Source organism: Lissotriton vulgaris, chromosome 10, assembly GCF_964263255.1.
Source record: "Lissotriton vulgaris chromosome 10, aLisVul1.2, whole genome shotgun sequence".
Classification (NCBI taxonomy): domain Eukaryota; kingdom Metazoa; phylum Chordata; class Amphibia; order Caudata; family Salamandridae; genus Lissotriton; species Lissotriton vulgaris.
Genome location: NC_141698.1, coordinates 421497145 through 421514158, shown reverse-complemented (window position 1 = coordinate 421514158; position 17014 = coordinate 421497145). Strand labels below are relative to the sequence as shown.

Sequence of the window (17014 nt, the reverse complement as noted above, 5' to 3'; positions counted from 1 at the left end):
AGATCTAAAAGTTAAAACTATACCACATCAACAATAATTAATAAATTAATATATGTATGGATACGTATTAAAAAGTATTTTAAAAAGGATTAAATATATTACTCAGCAAAAGACTTAATCATCATCAGTTATTTACAAAAGTTAAAATGGTCTTCTAAACTATTCGAAGTCGATCCCCTGCTTCATGACACACCTATTTTACCCCCCCCCCGTTTTTTTGCGTAAAGCCCACGCCCAACTCAAAAACTTTGTTACACCAATTACAAAAAGGTTGGAAGTGTCAGATTTCAATATTCTCTTTGCGACCATTGCCGATCTTGTATTCATGGTCAAGCATACTGGTTTCAGCCAGATACTCCTCGGCTGCTGGTAGGTAGGGCATACAAATAAAAATGATCAATACTTTCACTGAGATCATGGCAAATTACGCACTTATCGCTACTAACAGAATTCCACTTGCTTGTAAACCTGCGTAAGGGTAATGTACCTATCCTAAACTGATGGTACGGTTTGCGAACATGAGGCTTTGTTGTCAGATCCCAGAATCCTTCCAGGAGCGTTTTGTCCTTCAATTCCAGGAAATCTCTTGTCAGTGACTGGCAGATGTGGGAGGAGAATCTCTTGGTTTTACCCAAATCCCAGTATGCTGCTCTATAGATACTTTTCGGAGGAAAATCCGCAGATCTGGTTGGTCCCATAGATTCCTCATCCCCATATCAGTCAGCAAGGACCTAATTGCAGTCAACCATGGGATCTTATGTGATCGACTCAACCCCCTCACTTCCAGTAGAGCCTTAGCATACAGGGAGAGTTCCGGAGTGGTCCAGAGACGCCTCCAGAATGCAAGTGGTCTATAGCGTGCTACGTCAGCAAGTGCGTAACAGCCTAGATCAAGAAGCAAAGGTATAAAGAGGACGATTGCGGCAAACCTACTAACAATCTTATGAACTTATTTTGGGCTAAAGAAAGTGGAGATAAATAGCTAAAACCCCAGATTTCTGCACCATATAATATGGCTGGGCTAATTTTGGTTGTATATATCTTGACAATAGGGGCTATGGGTTTAGTTAAAGACAGCCTTTGCTCTTTAACCAGGGCACCGGTCAGCTGGGCTTCCAGCTTAATTTTTCATTCAATGTAACACCCAAGTAGGTAAACACATCTGTTTGCTCTAGTAAGGCACCATCCATGTAAACACTCGCTTTAACTGGCTTGGACCTATGGAGCACCATAAACTTTGTCTTCCCAAGCTCATGTTCGCGGCAGAACACCTCGAAGCGAGAAAGTGCCAACTGCAGACCCTGTCTCGTTTTGGAAATAAGCAAGGTGTCGTCCGCGAACATGAGCAGTGGTACTTTCATGCCAGTTAGTATTGGCGCATCAGTTGGGTGGTTTGCAAAATACTGGACCACCCCATTTATAAATAAAGAAAACAGGGTGGGAGCCAGCACACACCCCTGGCGAACCCCTTTGCTGACCTTAAACCTTTCTGTGGTTTCACCTGGTTTGCCCCAACGAACCTGGGCAAAAGTATGTTCGGGTAATTTGACCAAATCAGCAACCAAACATTGAGGCATCCCCATTTTCAATAATGCCCTCCACAGTTTCTCCCTTGGAACAAGATCAAATGCAAATTTTAAATCCACAAATGCCGCAAAAAGCAAGCCCCCCCCCCCCCCCAAAACCACCTCCTTATAGTAAATTAACACAAATCTAAAGGCCTGATCAAGGGTTCCTGTGTGAGACCGAAACCTTGTCTGTAACGGTGTTAAAATGTCACCTTCTGTTATCCATCCCTGAATCCTCCCTAGAACTAATCTCACTACTATCTTTTGAACAGCGTCGATTAGACTGATGGGTCCATAATTTACAGGTGCTGAGCGATCCCCCTTCTTGTAAATCCGTATGATCTCTGCACCTGACCACGATGCTGGGAGCGGGACACCCTTAGCTATGGCATTTGCTAGTAGCTTTATGTGAGGGACCCATAGGTCTTGTTTTTTTTTAAACAGATCTGCAGGGATGCAGTCTGGCCCAGGGGCGCTGCCACTTGGGACTATTTTCAGCACAGACTGCACCTCTCTGTATGTAAACTTCAATGGTTCTACATATAAAATAAGAGGAACTATTACATCACTACTATTTGATGCCCTAAACTGAGCTTCAAAAAACGTCACCCATTGTTCAGATTTGACATGGTTACACAGGATCTGTTGTTGCGGACTATTCCCCTATTTGAGTAGGTGCCAGAACTGGGTCATGTTTCTCCCATTACATGCCTGTAACAGGTCCTTCCATCTTTCTTCATCACACTCTCTCTTAGCTTGTCTCTGTGAAGCTTTATAGATTGCTCTGCACAGTTTGATGTCGCCCTGTGACCTCGACCTAATAGCTTTAACAAGGGCTTTGTAAGCCATTCTACAGGTATTATTGTACCATGAACTTGTCTTTAGGGGTCTTGTCTTTTTACAAGAGTTTTTTTAATGAAAAACTTCTTCAACCCCATGAAGAGTTCATTGTGTACACCTGCTGGGTTACGTTTAACTCCTCCTGAAACTTACAATCAGAGAGTGTCGTCAAAGAACCAGAGACCATGACCCTAATCTGTGTAACATTACTATCGTTATTTGCTACCCTTGCCCACTGAACCCTTCTTAGATCGTTGGCAATAGTTACCACTTCAGAGGTTATATTTCCTTCCCTCTGTGAAAAACTACAGAAGCTTCTATCATTAATTTTTAAGACCAGGGGGTTGTGATCGCTCTCTGGACTCGTCTGAACCTCCATATCTAAAACTGATGGCCATAGTTCCACATTGACAAGAATGTAATCTATACGACTACCAGTTCTTCCATTGTCAAATGTCTTTGCACCCTGCCTATCAGACTGTGTCCTCAGTTAGCCGCCCTCAGGCCACTTTCTAAGCAAAGCCCCATCAACTGGAGGGTGGCCTCAGACCATTTCCTTATTAGTTGGAGGTCCAAATGTTGTATGCCCCATAATGCATCCACCTTTTCACTCAGCCTTCCATCTTCAAAATCTAAGGGTTCGAAACAAGTATTGAAATCCCCTGCAATAATCAGGTTGCTAGTATTTGCTTCAGGAGACAAATAGCTTTCAAGAGTTGTAATAACGTTAGAACTCCTGCCGCCCGGTTGCCCCCGCGAGTAAACATTATATATTGTTATGTATAGTCCTTTTGATGAGCTGATCCGTATGGCCATTATATCCGGGATTTCAATAATTAGCTCCTCCGCCCTTATACCCTCGATTTGTCTCACCCAGCAAGTCAACCCCCCAACTGGTCGACCCCTCAGACCCCTGGTCGCTGCTTTGAAGAAGTTTAAATAGCCTAAATGAAAAACTCCCTCTACAGACCAAGTCTCCTGGAAAGCCCACACATCTGTCACCTCTATATATGATGACGAATCTGTGGGCATTGTTTTTGATTCTAAGCCGGCTACGTTCCAGGAGGTTAGAGTCAAACATGGCTTCAAGGGACTAGGACCTTTAATCGTAAAACTTGTCAGACCCTCCTCAGTATTCCCATCAACTGATGGCGGCTGTCCTGTGCTAGGTGTTCCAAGTAGGGGTTGTGCAACAAAATTAGTGGGAGAGTCCTGCGATTCAATACCCATGCGGACACTCTTTGTGCCAACTAACGGCGTGACACATGGGGTACTATCTCACTTCCCAGCAGGTTACCAAGACATATTGCTTGGTTCCCCTCAACCACCTTTTCAGCCCTACTGCCTACAGACCATGATATAGTATCCCTCCCTCTCAGTCAGTCAATATCTTCGAGGGTTGTTAATAGCTCAAACCGATTATTAGATTGTATCAAGTAGTTGAACTGATTATAGCCACCATTAGGAGCCCTCGCTTCCTTGTATCTAGGCATGTTCCGTGGATTATAAAAAAAACCCTAGGGGGAGAAATCTAATTTCCTCTGTTACAGGGGGGTAGTGACCAGCCATCTCTAAAATATATTGAACCAGGAAGGGTGACCTAAAGCTCAGTACCACACAGTCGCCAGCCATAGATTTATGTGAATGGCCTACCCCGTGGATTTGATGCACCATTTTGAATTCATCAAATAATTGATGTCTTAAACCTGTCTTTTTGCTCACTAAATGGAGAGCCTTATTTTAAAGCATCGACCAGTGCTCACGGGTACCCGTACGAAGTGGGGGCAGGTTGGCTAAGACAACCGTGTAGGGCGTAGCTTCAGGGGGGAGATGGAAGCTGGATAGCATGTTAGAATCCCCTTCTGTGCCCTGGACAACCTGTCTCCTTCTAATTCCTTCATCCCCACTTTGCTGCACCACCGATACGGTGGTACTGTTGTTTAAACTAGAGGTGGGGAGGCAGGCTGGACTATTCACCGGTTGTACCATACCGAGACTTGTTTGAGCATTTACCAAATTTCCAAGCTGCGTACTAGGTACAAACCCTGAGGCGTTGCGTTGGACTCCCCCATTAACATAGTTGGTAAGTTGGGCGGAATTCCTTTGGTTGCTACAGGACAGGCATTGTTCGATCTTGTTAAGCCTTTCATCCACGGAATCTAGACTCTTAGATATTGGGTCAATGAGAGCTGCTAATTGTTCTCTTATTAATGAGCACAGTTCCTCTACATTGAACTGGGTGTTGGTACAAGTTACCTGCTTGGGTTGGGAAGTTAAAATTGTTGCTGGGTTGACGGCAGGATTAACATCAGAAGTAATAGCACCCGACTTCCCAAAAACATGTACCCTACCGGATTCATTAATAATGGCAGTCAATGAGTTTTGTTTAGCTATTGTTCGACCTTTCCTTTTTTGGTCGGTGGTTCAGCCCCTGGTCCTCCCATAGCTTTCTTCCCCCTAATCAATAACATAGCAGGGCTCTGTATGCTACACTGGGCTTGCGGGTTACCCATTGTGCGGGACAAAGACACATTGCGTATCAAGCTAGGGGGTGTTATGTCACAAGCTGGTTCTAAATCGTTACTTGGCAGTATTTGAGGTACCTGGGCACAGGGCAGGGAGCCTCCCCAAGAAGGTAGGGGTTCCAATGAGAGCCTTCGCTCGGTTGCCTGAATCTCATGCTTTAGAACAGATTCTGCTCGATTTAAAAAAGTATCTAAGGGGCCCACCACCCTGCCCCCAACCTTTCTTTTGCTCATATTTAGGAAAGCCTCAGTGCCACACAACTAACAACGACCAGACTAGCTTACAAAAAACCCTAAAGAAAGAAATATGATGCTTACAGTTCACTGCAAAAAATGTCAATAACGTGGCCCAGCCCGGCCTCCTCTGGGCTCTGACGGGCGCAGGTGGGCTCGCCATTAGCCCGGGCACACCCACGCACATCCCGCGCTGCGGGAGGCCTCAGACGTTTTTGAGTGCCTCCTGGAGCTATACTGTGACACGATGGTCCTCGCCACTGAGGGCTTCTGGAAGGTGTAGTTTACGCCCGTTGCTTGGCGCGGTGAGGCAACGATGGCGGCAGCGGCCGTGAGAGGCAACAACAGTCTCCACCTTGGGCTGCGGGAACCAGCAGGGCAGCGGTAGGTGATCCTTTTGGCGGATAGCAAGGGAAGCAAAGAGACCCATGCTGCAGGAGGCCTCAGACGTTTTTGAGCACCTCCTGGCGCTATACTGTGATGCGCTGGTCCGCACCACTGAGGGCTTCCGGGAGGTGTAGTTTCCGCCCGTTGCTTGGCACTGTAAGGCGACGATGGTGGCAGAGGCCACGAGAGGCAACAACAGTCCCCACCTTGGGCTGCGGGAACCAGCAGGGCAGCGGTAGGTGATCCTTTTGGCAGATAGGAAGGGAAGCAAAGAGCCCCGTGCTGCGGAAGGCCTCAGATGTTTTTGAGTGCCTCCTTGCGCTATACTGTGACGCGTTGGTCCGTGCCACTGAGGGCTTCTGGGAGGTGTAGTTTCCGCCCGTTGCTTGGCGTGGTGAGGCGACAATGGCGGCAGCGGCCGCGAGAGGCAACAACAGTCCCCACTTTGGGCTGCGGGAACCAGCAGGGCAGCTGTAGGTGATTCTTTTGGCTGATAGCAAGGGAATCAAATTTCAGGATGTCAATAACGTGATTGTGTAATAGTTTCAAGGCGTCATACCTCCTTGATCCAAGAATGTTGGCCCGATGCAATTAAATGTTGTGCCTGAATGTTGTAGATAGGAAAGGGTCTCAGCCCTTAACTCATAAACGTAGTCAACAGAAAGACAGGTACATTGCTTACTGAAAAGTTCTGGATAACAAATTCGGCCAGTGAGACCGGGGGACTAAGAATTGAATGGCAACAAAATATCCTCTGATTTCAATAGGAATTTCCAAATCTAGTGGAGATTGCAGAGGGAGAACTTCCTCTTCTATAGTGACTGTACACTGGAGCATTTTTATATGCACTTATATGATAGCCCTGTGTTAATAGTTATCAATGGATATAGACGAGTTGGAGATGATTCTTGGACTTGAGGAAGTGATGGAAATCATTGGTGACCCAGCTCATGGCCCTGGGAGATAATGAGAATATATTTCATTTTTTAGAACTGAGACCTTGCCACTGTACAAGTAAAAGAAGGAGTGCAAGGACGTTTGCAGGGCAGAGAAAGCAAATGGAACACTAACATACTGAACACAGTCCTCTATATTTGTTAACACCACGGTTGAGGTATTTCAATGGATCGACTTTTCATTAGTTTTTTTTTAGAAACTTTATTGCTTTTCCAAAAAACAAAGAAAACAGTTGCTGCAAAGTTAGGAGAGTGTGCATAAGTAACTAGAGTCGGGTAACAAAACCATTCACCACAGTCCCATTGGAGGTGTTAGAAGAGTTACATGGTGAGCATCTAGTTGGGTGCAAGATAATACAGAACACACACAGTAAATCGAGGGTCAAAGAAACACAAAGGAGCACTGAAAGCAAGAGAAGAAAAAGGGCGACAGTCAGTTGTCAGCGCATCAAGAGAGGAGCATCCCCAACAAATCTCAGAAGTGAAACCAATTGAGATGAGTGTGCGCTCTATCATGAAGCTAAATTTCTTGAACCTGCCCCAATCATTGTGAGGTGATATCCAGACATGGCTCAACCAAGTGTAAAAAATGAGTCTCCTGATAGGGACATCTGCAAAAGGTACGCACTTTGAGCCCAAAGTTCTCAACCTGCAGAAGCTTAAAGGCCCTGATTATGTGCTGCATGGTCATGCATGGGTGTAACTTTGAATTATAAATAGTGGTACTGTGTGGTAACATTCCACCAGTAACATCCAATTATGAGTTAAACTACTTGGACAGGGGAATAACTGTGCAGACTTATTTTAACAGTTGGAATTTCATAAACAATTCCCAATTCCCTGGTGTTTAATGTCCACATTTATCACCTGCCCTGAGGAGGAGGTAATGTGTGCATGGAGCCAGTTAGGGTGGAGAGGAGAGCGGTCAAGGGAAGACAAGGAGGTTGCCTGGCATTGTGGTGTGTTACATGTTTCACCCAAGCATTTGAAAATGTTTGAGTGGTGGACAGGGCCTGGGGTCAGACTGCCCTACAGCCATATCATAGTATAATTTTAGTGGGCAGATATTCTAGCTGATAAAATTGGGTCAGGTATTCACTCACCTAAAAATCTCAGATGTGGTGTGTAAGGGTGGGCGTAGTTCACAAAGTAGCGGTACGCGAAGCTACGGGAAGTGCACTTCGCACTACGCGAACTTCACGTAGCACTACGCGAGCTGCGTAGTAGCATGTTCGCACTGTGCAAGATGTGTTTTCAATGATTGCACAGTGCGGACAAGCATCCGGCACTGTGCAATCATTGAAAACGGCATCTTGCACAGTGCGAGCTGTAGTTTTCTGCTGCTCGAGTGGATTATTACTCGAGCTGCAGCTTTCTCAACGCGAACTAGTAGTTTCTCATTGAGAGCGGTCGCGAGCATGCGCAACCACTCACAATGAGAAACCTTACCTCCCTGCGTTGAGAATCTCGCCGGGATGTCATTTTGCTTGCTCGCGGTCGCAAACATGACGTTCAGGACCGCGAACAGGCAAAAAATGAGCGCTGCACTACGCGTGTTCGCACTGTGCTATGTGCAGCTCGCGTAGAGCGAAGTTGCGCAAACTTCGTAAACTCCACGAGCGTAGCGCAGTGCTTCGCCCAGGCCTAGTGGTGTGAACACTTTGCCACTTATTAATGAATGCAGAGGAATCCCAACTAGGGATTCTACCCCACTGAACTCGAAATCAGGCCAGAAGAAGGGAAACAATGTTCCATTGGTTAACAACATCAAAAGCATAGTCAGCAATGTGTAAAAGCCTACTACTGAAACACTGATTTTCCCTTCTGTCGGAGCAGAATACAAAGGGAACTGGCTCTGACTGGACTGTGCATTGCAATAAAAAGACTTCTTCCTACTGGCGCTGTCTTCTCTTACAATATGTACTGCATACCATGTCTTTGTTGAATTTCCTAAGTCTAGAAAAGATTTGCTAGGGTGCACTCTAATGGGAGAATCAAGTACATTTTAGCTTGAAAGCCCCATGGCAACATTAACTTGCAGTTATTTCTCAACAAATGCAGTTTCAATGCACTTCACCTTCAAGGCAAATGCCTAATACGATGTAGGCAACAATCTTTTTGAGTTATGACACGTCATCAGTGGTAGAAGTGGGTGGGATCTGAAGGACACGGCGTGCCCCTACTTTGAAAAATTATTACAGTCCATTCCCCTACTTCTTTACTTTTTAAAAAGCGCCCCGGGACGGCAGGAATGATCCCAATTTAAAATTACAGCCATGTCCCCTGTGTGGTGCCTTGAGCAAGGCCTCTGCAGTGCCCACGGCCTTCTCCCCCATCACCTCTGTAACTGGGCGCAGGGGCCTCCAAAGCAACACTGAAAGGGCCATCAGTCTTGGGTTAGCACACCTCTGATGGCCCTGCTGCTGCGGGAATTTACAGCTCATCACTGCAGAGGCTACCTGCCGCCCCCACTGTGAGTATTTCAATGGTCACATCAGGATGCTTTGGTGGCCCCCCTTGAACTCCTCTGCCCTTTATTTTTGGGCTCACGCAGACTGAGGGGGCACCACCTGGAAAAGAAAACAAGCATTGGCTATGCCAATGCTTGTTACAAATCTGATTGTGGTCAGTGGCTTGTTTTGCTGATGTGAATATTTTTCAGCTCCTGGGAAGCGTTGTCTCACCACCCTGTTAAATGAGTGTGTGGGAACCGTCACTGTTGGTGACCAGTATGTGGTACGATTCTCCTGGGAGAGCCTGTGTTTCCTGATAGTTTTATTTTCATTTCTGAGCTGCACCATAGCAGTTTAAGATCCAATGTAAAACTTCACTGATTTATCAAAATAAGCTGCTCTTCTAACAGTGCATCCCCAGTTTTTGTCTGACACCGTCAGTGCAACATAGGATTACATCCTCGATAGCAAAGGAACATTCACAGTAGTGTTGTGGGACATTACTGGTTGACAGAGAGCATAACGTAGAGCTTTTTCGGGTTGCTTCGGGTGCAGTGTTGCGCCATACATGGAGCACAGCAGAGGCATCTTGAGCCGCTGGGACCACTCCTTCACCAATCACTGCGCTCTTATCCAGATACAGAGTCTTACCAGGCAGTTGTAGACCTGATGTAAGCCCTGAAACCTGGCAGTTGTGGCTCAGAATTCCCTTTTAAAGGTTTAAGAAGGCAGATAGCAGAAGGAGCCTGTATTTACTTGTACACATCCTGGCTGAAGTGTTCATGACGTGCTGCCCAAATCCTGGTGCATTTGGAATGTAGCATTCCTTTCCCTTTAGGAGACTTTATCTGCTGATGGTCATGTTTGCCCCCCCTCTTTTCCCCCCCGTCTAGCCTCTTGTGTCTTAACTTGGTGATTATAAGGATTTCCAATCATCTAAAAACTATATAGGAACAAGAGTTTTCTTTTTTTTCTCTTTCTCTTAAACTATCCCTACCTTGCACCTGCACCCTCCTGATGCCCTAGTAGAAGGGAGATGCACTGCAGTAAGGTGTTCATTTCCTTTGTGCTAGAACTTTATGCTGTCTAGGTGTCACACTCGAGCTAACTCCGTGCCAACATTTTGCATATCCCCAAATTACTGTAAAAGCGCTTTGTAGAAGATCGCTTATTTCATAAGTTGTCTTACTGCCTTTCCTTCTTTTCTGCCCCCTTTATGGTAGCTTTATGGTGGAATAAAGTGCTAGCAAGCACTAATATTCTGACCACAGCCAGGTTGCTTGTTGACCATAATATAGCACCTGGCATGTTTTTATTTACTTGGTGCACTCCTTGTACATCAGTGTCTCTGAATGTTCCCAATTGGAGAATGTAGCACCATGAGCATGGGGCTGCCTTGGAAAAGGAGATTGTCATTTTGTATTCCTTGGAAAGGAGCGAATGGAACTTGTATTGGCAACCATTCTGTGCCCTGCTGTAGATGTTATGGGCATGTGTATGCCTGTGCATGACATCACCTGCATTTAAACCGGAAGCATTTGGTCTCCTCTGCGTGATGCTAAAGCTCACCTCATAGACTGTTTGGTGTCTGTTTGACTGTGCAATAATATTGCTGCCACTGCTGTTGTTCATTGTGTCTCATGAGCAAAATGCCCAAATGTAAATCTCTGCTCCAGGTGCCATTGGAAGCCAGTATGACCAGTACACAGAAAGTCATGGGATTTAATAGATAGCTAGAGAGGCAGGACATCATTGTTTTGGTAAGACATTTAGAGCGGTCATTCTTCAGCTGCCAAAGTTGCTTTCAAGTTCTGGAGTAAGAAAGTAGGATCTAGAGCCACTGAAGCTCAGGTGGACAATGCTGAGAGTGTATATGTAACCTTAGGGAGCTTACAACCATGGCTTAGTTTTTTTCACTGCACTGGATGTTACTTTTACCATTTTTAGGTCTTGCTGAGCCAGCGCATGCGCTGCTCTGCGAGACATTTAGTGTGTGGCTCCAGAAAATCCTACCACACGCTTTTGCTTGTGGCAGCCTAGAGCTTGCTATTACGTGTACAAGCGTGAGGGCCTCGCTCTGCCTCACCAATGCTCACTATGCCTCTCCTTCTTCCTCTTTTCTTAAGGCTGTAATGCAATGAGGCTCAAGAATACTTCTGAGGGGGGCAGGGGGCAACATGTGTGAGCGTGGTTGCTTTTGTGGACGATCAGGGACGGACAGAGAAGGAAAAGGACTTTGTCTCTTCCTTACTGCCCAGAGAAGACACAGACAATTTCCTCTTCTTTTCTGTGCTGACAGCTGATCCCCCCTCTTCCTATTATTCCCTCTCTTACTGTCATGCTCCTCCCTTACTGAAAACCGTGACTTGAAGAAATGGTTCACAATCTCTCTTTCCTTCTTTCATTTAGTTGCTTCCCTGTGAAATGGAGCCAAAAAAGAAAAACACTCTTGCGGGAAATGCCCTTTTTCTGACATTTTACTATTCCAAAGTGCAGCCTCGGGATGGAGAGAAATAAAAGGTTTTAAATATGAAAAATAAATACATAACTAAATAAAGCAAGACAGAGTGGTTGCAAAGTGGCCAGATTGGTTTTATTCACATCCAAACACATCAGTCTCACTTTACAGACTTTACAGTGAAGCGCTACTTTTCTTTTCTCTTTTTTTGTAGTCCTCATCTCCACCATGGTTGAGATCTGCCAAACATATGAGCAAGGAAGAAAAGCATATTGTGGTACTGGCATGCTGTCTCAGTCAAAGACTGGTAAGGGTACAAACGGAGAATGGATCTGCCTTAACCCTACAGCTATGTCTGTCACCATGCCGATCTTAGCACCTTGTAATTTATCAGACAGATACTAAACATAAGCCAACATCGACCATTGCTTATATCCACTGGTGCGCCGAAAGAAAAAAAAGGCAAAGTGGTTTAGCAGGAAGAAAATAAACATGGCTTCGTAATCATTGGACCTGGGAAAAAAAAACCCAGTAAGGCTAGTGAGACCAGTCAAATAAATCCCAAAAAGCTCTTTTATCTGGTTTCCCAGTCCTGGAGAGATCTAATTTTGAAATTTGTAGCATTGAAGTACGCCAGTCATGTAGAGAGGAAGGAGAAGCCTCTTTCCATCGCTTGCAATTTCTCTACGGGCTACCAAAATAGAGTAGAAAAAGAGATTATTGGCTGGACTTCGCATCTGATCCACTAGGCCAAAGATTACTAGCCGAAGGTCCATAACCACTGTGAAGCCAATAGAAGACGTAAGTGTAGTGCTAATTGCATCCCAAAAAGATGACAGGTAAGGGCAATTGTAGAACATGTGTGCTTCAGAAGCCGCCACTAGACCACACCTGGCGCATGCCACCGGGTTCCCTGTTGAAAATTTAGACAACCTCTGCGGAGAGTAGTAGGCCCTATGGATGGTAAAAAGGTGGTTTCTACGAAGCCAGGCTGGTTTGACTAGATCCCACAAGACATTACAGGACATTTGCCATAAATCGTTCAAGTTCAGGGTTGGCATCAAAGAACCCCACAGTAAGTCTGGAAGATAAAATTCCCCATCAATCTCTTCCAAGATGAGGTTGTACCATAGGGAAACTTCTTTAGGTACGGGTGGTTTGTCGAGCAAGGAGGATTCCAATTGACTGCTTCCCCCAAGAGGCATGTTATAGCAACGTGGGGTTCTGGCTGGCTGTGCTTGAGCCCAACTTGATATTTGCAGATATTTCAATCTGGACAAGTTAGGACCCACCATACTCACTAGATGTTCCCAAGAGAGCATAGCCCCTTCTACAAACAGGTCCCCCCATGTTAAAATTCGGGCATCTTTGAGTGGGGTTACCAGAGTATCGTTCACCCAACCCGGGGCAGCGGGGAGATCCCATATAGGAGATCTGTTTGAGTAATATCCTAGCTTGGTTGCAGCTCTGAGATTGGACCAAGTTCTTGCTAGACCCTGCAGCATCTTCAATTTAACCTTTTTAAAGAACTTAGTGTCACCAAACTTGAAAAGAAAACCCGACTGCCCAACTCCTTCTCCCTGTAGTAGAGCCGAAAACATCGTCCCTATGCCTTGGTCTGACGGGATTTTTAGCAACATTCGTGCGTGTGTCATCTGAAAGGCCCACACATATAATTGACCTAACCGCCTTTCTCCCTACGACGCCTTATTTTTTTCCATGCTATTCTTACGTTTTTGTTTTTCCAAATAAATGAAGAGATGTCACTCTGCAACTTTGCTATAAGAGAAGTGTCAAAATAAAGAGGTATGGTGTTAAAAATAAAAGTTAACTTAGGTAGAATGGACATTTTCACCAAGTTTGCACGACCCAGAACCGTCAGAGGGAGATGACCCCAAGACCCCATTAACTTCCGGCAGTCTTTAGCAACTATGGCAAAATTGGTGGAGGCAATCAGATTAATATCTTTAACAATTCGTAATCCAAGGTATCTCAAGTTCTTACTTAGTTGCTCGTTAAAACCTGATACATCACTATTCTATGCCATAATTTCGGCTTTGGAGGCGTTTACCTCATACCCTGAGATTTTACCAAATTCCAGGGCTAGATTTATTGCTGCCGGGAACGCTGTGCTAATCTCTGACGTCATGATCAAGACGTCGTCTGCATACAGGGACACCCTTTTTTCCCAATCTCTGTATATGAAAGTATTGATGTTGTTATCCTCCTGAATTTTTTGAGCAAACGGCTCTATATGAAGATCAAAAAGTAGAGGGGATAAAGGGCAACCCTGCTGCGTTCCCCTTGTGATAGTAAATGGTTCGGACAAACCTCCGTTGACCAGGACAGATGCGGATGGATTATGATATAAAAGCTCCACCGCTCTGCGGAAAGCCCCTCCCACTCCGAATTTTTCCAAGGCCCCCGACAGGTACAACCAATTGACCCTATCGAAGGCCTTGGTGGCATCCAGCGTGAGGATAGCCAAGGGTGAAGTGGAACTTGTCGCCATGTCTATAGCTCCTATAAGGTCATGCGTCAGCTCAAAGAGCTGGCGACCCTTAACAAAGCCCTTCTGATTGGAATGCAGGACTACAGGAACAACCTGACCCAGCCTCTTAGCCAGGAGTGACGCAAAAATCTTATAGTCGGCGTTAAGAATTGAAATAGGGCGGTATGAACCGCAGTCGGTGCCAACCTTACCTGGTTTTAGAATAAGAGTGATGGAAGCGTTATTCCAGGAGGTTGGAGGTAGTGCTCCTTCCTGCAGAATTTGATTGAATAACCCACCGAGGAAGGGCGCAATTTCCCCCGCGAGGTGCTTATATATCTCGGCCGGCAAGTCATCAGGCCCCGCCGTCTTACCCCCCCCTGCTACTTTGTATCGCCATCACCACATCTTCTTCCGTAATCACCTTATCAAAAGATGCACTTTGATCGGGAGATAGCGATGGTAATGAGATACCATTAAGCCACTCTTTTATATTCTCAAGAGAGACGTTCTTGTCCTCTTGATAAATGTTCTGGAAAAAATCTTTAAAGGCGAATCTTATTTATAGATCCGAAGATACGGTCCTAGCACTGGTTATTATAGCAGCCATCGAGGTTATTGCGTGTCCGATCAGTTCTATATTTCCAGGCTAGCAGTTTGCCTGCCCCTTCTCCAAATTCAAAATGGGTGAGTTTACTAGCTTCCCATCTCTGGAGGATGCGCTGGTTAAGCATAGAAGCCAGTTGCCTCTTAAGTTCCAGTAACTTCTCCTGCTTAGCCAATGTAGTAGGATTGAGAACATTACTACAGGCATCTAGTTCGTTTTGCATTAGTGCCAAGTTGGTCTCTATTGATATAACTTCTTGAGTATACTGCCTCCTACGGAATACAATTTTATTCTTAATTACCCCCCGCAGGGAACACTTAATTGAGTCCCACACAATGCTAGAACCCGCTGAGCGGATATTGATTCGGAAAGAAAAACCCGTTTTCTGACCCGCCCTTACTCTCCAGATATCCAAATAGCCATATTGACACATACATTTGAGTAAGAAAGCTCTGGATTTAGAGAATGTTTGTTGTCGACTAGACGGAGTCTTATCTAGCGAAGGGTCAAGGACGATGTTAAAATCCCCTGCTATTATGACTGGTTCTGGGAAGAGCAAAAGTTCCGAAAATAGAGATTCTAAGGCTGAGGGATCATCTCTATTAGGCCCATAGTATCCAGCTATAGTCAAACGTGAGCAACCTATAACCACTGTGGCGATTGCCCACCTGCCTCCGGGGTCTACCTTCTGCTTAATTAATCTTGTGATAGGTACTTTTTTAAAAAGGATAGTCACTCCTCTAGTATTAATTGTTTGGGATGTAGAGACAGATAGATCCATCCATCTATTTTTTTTTTAACCAGATCAAGCAGCTCAGCCTCAACTAAGTGTGTCTCCTGCAGTATAATCGCCTGCGCATCAGAATCCCGTAAATATTGTAGAATCTTATTTGCTCTAGGTTTGGTGCGCAGGCCATTAATATTCCAGGAGAGAATCTTGAGATCACTTATGACTCGACAGACTGATATGGCTGGATACAAAGGGCATGCAGCCATCAGCCCCTATCAAAAATGCAATCGTTGTCCATACTTTAAAAATAGAAATAAAATTGTCAACAACCAAAATGGAAATGAGGAATATTTTATGCTTTTTTGCCCACTCCCCCACACCCCAGTGAGCGCCACCCCCCCACCCTTGAGGAACCCTTGTAGTGTCTAACCGGAGCATGTCCGGTTTGTGGTACCCCTAACCCATTCTGAACGCCTACAGCATGCCACTACTAAAAGGTTGAGAACTAAATAGTAAATCCAATATAGTTAACCTGATGTAACCCCACATTATTGGCAAAAAAAAAAAAAGAGAAATAACCAAATCCCTCAGGGTTTAAGGTAGCTACTTTTGTGATTTTCACCTCTATTTTTTTTCTTTTTTTCTTCTTTCCTCCTCTTTCTTCTTTGTGTTTTTACCCTACATATTCACCCTCCCCTTTGTGCTTTTTTTTTTCTTTTTCCTTTTCTTTTATTTCTAATTCTTTGTTGTGTTATTCATCTCCTGATTTTCATTGTTTTTTTTGTACAGATTTGTTACATTTAACCATATCCCCATATGAAAAAAGGAAAGAAGAAAGCACAAAAAGGAGGAAGGAGACGGAGCAGCTGGGAGAGTCGGGGAAGTCCGAAGTTATAAAACCCTAACCTCATACCCTTAGACAATCCTAGAACAATCATAGTCTCAGCCGGAATCCCCCTCGGCACCCTTAGCCCCACCAAGACTCATCAGTAGTTCATCCGCAGCCTGAACTGAGCGGATGTTGTGCATTTTATTGTTGAGCTAATCTTCAAAGCCGCAGGAAAACTCAGCTGCACTGTTGCACCTAGTTCCCTAAAAGTCTCCATTCTCCTGCCCACCTCCCATTGCCTATCTAAGGTAGCCCTTGATAGATCCGATCTAATTTGAAAAGTGAAACCTACCCCTGTCAGGGATTTTTGCTTGAGAGCTAGGTTCAAGATGTAATCCTTTAGTGAATAGGTGTGAAAGTTCACTAGGCTCTTTAATGGCTTTGTCCTCTGAGGGCTCCGCCTGAAGGGATCTCTATGTACCCGCTGGATGTCGGTGGCTAGCTCCTCATCCGAGTGATCTAAGTTGAGAGACTTCTTTAGGAGCTGGATAATGTAGGCCTTGATGTCTGATCCTTCACTGCCTTCTAGAATGTTCAAAATGCGAATATTGCTACGCCTCGCATTGTGTCACTTTACAGACTTTAAAGTGAAGCGCTACTTTTCTTTTCTCGTCTTTCTTTGAACATCATTGTTGTCCCCAGATTGTGAAGTGCACCATTCCTGGATGTATTGCAATACCTGGTTGATGGGTGGATTGGAAAACAAAATGTGTACCTCTGTGTTTATGGATGTGGTCTTTTTAAACCATACTGTTTACATTTATTCAGGATATGAGCAATGGACATTGAAAACAGTTCCCTTCAGGGTCCTGTAGTCATGTCCTTAACTTTTTAGGTAAAACCACTCACTGATTTCTGAATAGTGAGTGACAGATC

The 17014-nt window shown here is 45.0% G+C and overlaps 1 protein-coding gene across 7 annotated transcripts in view; it reads right to left on the bottom strand.

Moving 5' to 3' along the window:
• LOC147685342 (uncharacterized) overlaps window positions 1–17014 on the bottom strand; it is an 873295-nt gene that overhangs the window by 517373 nt on the left and 338908 nt on the right. The gene's annotated exons all lie outside the window — the stretch shown is intronic.